This window comes from Chenopodium quinoa, unplaced genomic scaffold, assembly GCF_001683475.1.
Source record: "Chenopodium quinoa cultivar QQ74 unplaced genomic scaffold, ASM168347v1, whole genome shotgun sequence".
Lineage (NCBI taxonomy): Eukaryota > Viridiplantae > Streptophyta > Magnoliopsida > Caryophyllales > Amaranthaceae > Chenopodium > Chenopodium quinoa.
The window spans coordinates 31,880-37,522 of record NW_018744239.1 but is presented as its reverse complement, the minus strand read 5'-3'; the positions used below and the strand labels follow the sequence as shown (position 1 = coordinate 37,522).

The 5,643-nt window shown below is 30.2% G+C and overlaps 1 pseudogene; it reads left to right on the top strand.

Moving 5' to 3' along the window:
• Positions 1-796: 796 nt before the first annotated feature.
• On the top strand, positions 797-3,821 carry LOC110694516 (annotated as a pseudogene).
• Positions 3,822-5,643: the final 1,822 nt, after the last annotated feature.

Here is a 5,643-nt window from a genome sequence, read left to right as displayed (position 1 = left end):
ATTTGAGTTCAGTAAAATTAAGTTCAGTTCAGTAAAAATAAGTTCAGTTCAGTAAAAATAATTTCAGTTCAGCAAAATTAAGGTGAATCAAACAGGGCCTTAGCTGTCTATTGATGGTTTCTTATTAATGAGATTCACATGAATTATCATGTAATCACACTATTGTAGCTGTCTATTGATTATTTCTATTTAATGAGATTCACATGGATAAGCAAGTGATTACACTAGCTTAGCTGTCTATTGATTGTTTCCTATTAATGAGATTTACATGAACTATCAAGTGATTACACTATTTTATCTGTCTATTGATTATTTCTATATAATGAGATTCACATGGATAAGCAAGTGATTACATTAGCTTAGCTGTCTATTGATTATTTAATTTTCATTTAATGAGATTCACATGTATAAGAAAGGTGATTACACTAGCACAGTTGTCTATTGATTATTTCTAATTAATGAAATTCACATGGATAAGAAAAGTGATTACACTAGCATAGCTGTCTATTGATTATTTCCAATTAATGAGATTCACATGGATAAGAAAGGTGATTAAATTAGCATAGTTGTCTATTGATTTTTTCCAATTAATGAAATTCACAAGGATAAACAAGTGATCACACTAGCTTATCTATTGATTATTTCCAATTGATGAGATTCACATGGATAATAAGTGATTACATTAGCTTAGCTCTCCAATTCATTTGATTCACATGGATAAGCAATCTGATTTTACCAATTTATTAGTTGTCTATTGATTATGTTAATAAATTAATGAGATTCACATGGATAAGCATTTTGATTAGTCCATGATTTCCTCATGCATTTGATCTACGAATGTTATATAATGATCAATTTTTCTTAGATTTTTCATCAATTCTAAAATAATATAAGCCCCAAAGAAAACAAAAAAATTTCTCTTAAAGTTATTTCATCAAAGAAAGGTTGTAAAATCCAATGGATACCCAAAATGCCTTCAATGAAACACAAAGTAGTTATGATCGACTTAATGAACTTAAGGCATTCGATGAAGGAAAACTTGGAGTGAAAGGGCTTGTAGATGCAGGAATCCAAAAAATTCCCGGCATGTTTGTTAGACCGCTTGAGGATCGTTTAAAAGATTTTGGTACATGTTCCGATGATATAAGTGTGCCGGTAATAGATTTTGCACATTTTGGTGAAAATAAAGATCGCACTACTAAGATCATCAAGGAAACTATTGTGGCATCAAAAGAATAGGGTTTTTTTCAAGTGATAAACCATGGGATTCCTAAGGAGTTGTTAGAATTAATGATTGAAAGAAGTCGAATGTTTCATGAACAAGATGCCGAGACTAAAAAAATGTTCTATAGTCGCGATTTTCAGTCAAAGCCTGTGTACTTTTTTAGCAACCATGACTTGTATCAGTCAAAGGCTGCAAATTGGAGAGACACTTTTTATGTGAACGCTCGACTTACTAATGGTGAAGTTGATCCTCAAGAGTTGCCTCCTATATGCAGGTAAGTTAATTATTTGTCTCACACAATGCACACTTATTTATTTTCCAATATTGAGTTACAAAAATGTTGTTATCATACATAAGATATATACTCTCTTCATAACTAAAATAATTTCTAATTCACTCATAAACCTTGTATATAAACAAAAATCCATTTTACCTTTTTTCCGTTTACTTTTAAACAACCAAACCTTAATATCTGTTTTTTTTTCTTTTTCACTTTAAACTACAAACCTTGTTATATAAATATTTATCTTTAAAAAACCAATCTCCATAGTTTTTCTTTTTATTCTCCTTCTTTAAAACTTGTGGCAAAGGCAAACGAGATTTTTAGTTCGTGGCAAGGAGATATAATTTTTCTAAAAGTCTAAGCCTGTATATATGTATTGAATAGTCTGCTACAAAATAGTGCATTAAGCCTTAGTTCTTAAACAAATAAGTAGTATATATAGGGATGGAAATGGTTCTTTTATCCAATCCAGATAGGGTGAGTCTAGTTCCATTTTGTAAGATCTAAATCCTCTAGTTTTGGACTCAATAGATCCAAATTTGTTTCTGATAGGCATAATCTACTCTGTCTAGATCTAGTGGCCCACAAATCTTACTTTAAGCGTTTCTCATATTATTGATTTTATTTGAGAAACTTTATTTCTTTAATATATATGCCATCCGTTTCTTTTTAATTGATTTGAGCACTAAATACATAAATTACTTTGACTTATTTTTATGATTTATTCTTAATAAAAACATCAATATGAGAGGTCTTGTTTGATTTATCTCAGTCTCTTTTTTTTCAAACATTAATTGATATAAATTTGAAGTTATGTATTGAAAATTGTGGATAAATGAAACGTGCCAACTAAAATGAAAAGGAGGAATTATTTTCAGTGATTTTATAACTTTAGTTTTTGTTATTTTGAATAAATGATGTATAAGCGCGGAATCAAATAAATAAACTTAAAAATAACACTGCACTTAGATTTTATAAAAAAAATATCTAAAATAATAACTTTTTATAGCAAAAAAAGCTCACATCGATTCGGTTGATATAGATCCAGATCCCAAAATTTTGGATCCACGAATTAGATTCACCTCTAGAGAATGAAGGTGGATCTAGATCCAATAGAATTTGATCCAAATTCAACTCGTTGTCATGCCTCAACATATAAATCAACTGATTATGAAACTAATGTATATGTTAGTCATTGGTTTTTTTCATATGAGGCAACCAAATAAAAGCACCAGTGCGTTTATCCTTAACAAATTCAGACAATCAATGCAAATTAAATTGCTTCACATGTACATACACATAACTATACTATATATTTTTCAAATGGTTTGTTTTAAATATTGATTTTTATATAATGAATTCGTTTTTGCAGGGATGTGACATTGGAGTACGTTAACCATATCCATAAGCTTGCTGATCTCATACTTATGTCAATATCATTAGGTCTTGGACTTGAACCGGAATGTCTTGGAAATATGGCAAAATGTACAAAAAGCTAGGCCATAATTAACAGTTATTATCCAGCATGTCCAGAACCAGAATTGACCATTGGATTAGATGCTCATGTTGATACTTCATTTATCACATTACTCTTACAAGACAATATTGGTGGCCTCCAGGTCCTTCATGAAAAAAATGGGTTACTGTGGAGCCTATTTCTGGTGCTTTGATTGTTAACTTTGGAAAAATACTTCAGGTTTTATTTTTTTACCTCTAAAACTATATTATTAAATTTCTAATTCTTATATATAAGTGTGTAATTTTTAAGCTTTTTGTTGGTGTGTTGTATATATTTATCTTATATCTTACAGATGATAACTAATGATATGATAAAAGGAGTTTGTCATAGAGTGATTGCGAAAACAATTGGACGAAGGATTTCCATTGCAATAAATTATAATGGAATTTACACATCCGAGAAGATACATGGTCCAATAAAGGAATTAACATCAGAGGAAAATCCACCTATTAATAAGAAATTCTCAACTGAGGGCCTCATCAAAAGCTTTTTCTCGAAATCACTTGATGAGGTTGGAGCCAATCTTGATGATTTCAAACTTCAATATCATGGTGATGGAAACTAATTATCATGGAAAATCATGCTACAAATTTGTGTTTACTTGCTACAGAGTAAACAAACTTTTATGATCTTTTGTAGCAATTTATGTTTCCATTATAGTTCATGAAACACCTTTAATTACTATGTGCGTTTTTTAATCTTTATTATGCGCTTTGTAGCTTGAATGCCTTTAAACAAAATTAGAGTTTGTTTATTATGATTTGTTTTATCTTTATTATATAAGTATTATTTTCGTGCCGTATAAAAATTGTTGTGTTGTTAATAATAGTGTAATGTAGTTCAAGTTTCACATTTCAATATTGTACTGTACAGAAGCATGCATGTTCGTTCTTATAAGCATCAAATTATATAATTAAGATTAAAAATTAGTCGTTGATTATAAATGTGTTTGAGCTCACATCAACTTAGGGAAGCCTAAGCTCGAATTTATAACTAAGTATCAAATACGTTAGTAAGTTATCTTAAACTTCATTTTAAAGGAAAAAAAACTATCGATTAACGCATGGTGGTCCCAATTTTGGGAGTGTCCTTCTTAAAATAGTCCCTAGCTTATGATGATCGACTAGATAAAATGGTTAAAACACGTGTTGTATTTTTAGTGGTTCGTTTTCTTTCGAAAAATAACATGAAGATGGTGTAAATGGGATGGGGGGGTGGGGCAGTGTTTATAATGGTGGAGGATTTATTTTTGTCGCCTATCTGGCATGTATGTGGAATTAGTAAGCAGTCAAACCATGTAAAAATATATTCGGGACTCTTTGATAAGGACCCCCCTTAAGTTAGGATCATCCTGAGTTAATCAATAATTGACCCCTTTAAAAATAAGATTAGTCATAGTTGGGACTGCTGGTGTCAAATTTTCCTTTTTTAAATCCAATTGAAATAATAAATTTGTTTTTTTTTTTCTTTTTTGCAAATGAGATTTATACTCTCGATTCTTGAAAATAAATTCTTTGATATCAATTCAAGTGTAAGATGCAAACATAAATTATAAAATTAAAAAGTTATACATTACAAGATTCAAGTATAAGATTCAAGTTAATTGATAAACTAAGTAATTAATAGAAATTAATTCATGTAAGTTGACAAGTTTAAGGTAATTGCTAAGGTTTAATAGCATGACTTGCTTAATATTCATCAAGTAGTGTGTTTCTCGGCCGACGCTCCGAATTATAATTTTCGTATACACTTGTCTATAAAAAATATATTAGAAAACTAAGAAGGAAAGAAAGATAGATATTAATAAGATTAGCAAAAATGAGTAATATTAAATTTTGGAAATTTTCATTTTTACCACCTTCAAATAATGGCTTTGTCGAATTTACCACCTCCAAAAAAAACATTTACTTTACCACCTCATAAAAAAATTAAACATCAGTTTTACCACCTCATCTAAGCTCAGGTGACGGAAAACGCTTGTGGGGCCCAGCATAACGGCTAGTTTTTGATTTTTTTTCCCAAATTTCTCTCGATTTCCCTTTTATTTAAACCTAGTTCTTCATTTGTACACCAAATTCTTGCAGATTGGAGATTAATTTTTGCGATTTTCTTCACAAATTAGTATTTTTGGGCAACCTTAACAATCCCAAACCCTCTAATTATCAAACAATCAATTGAACTCCTCGAAAACAAACATAAAAAAGGTAAGCCATTGTCGTTAATTCTGTAGCAATTTTCATGATTTTTGTTGTAATTTTTTGCAATTCGTTGCGTGATTATGTTGCATTTGCTAAGAGTAATTGAAATTGGGAGTTTTGTGAGGTCAATTAAACCCCAAATTCAATTTAAATACTTAGGGTTCATGTAAGATTAAATTAGATTGGGGGTTTTTGTTATGTGAATTGGCTACTGAAATTAGGGTTATATTATGGTGATTGTGTTCAAATACAATTAATTTCATTCCTGTTCTTATTGAATTTCAGAAGGGAATGTCTTTAGTTAGCATGTCACCCTCAAAGGAGAAAAAATGCCATTGTGGAGTTCCAATGTCTAGGCTGACTACTTGGACTAGGGAGAACCCTGGACGCAAGTTTAGGACCTGCAAATTCTATGATC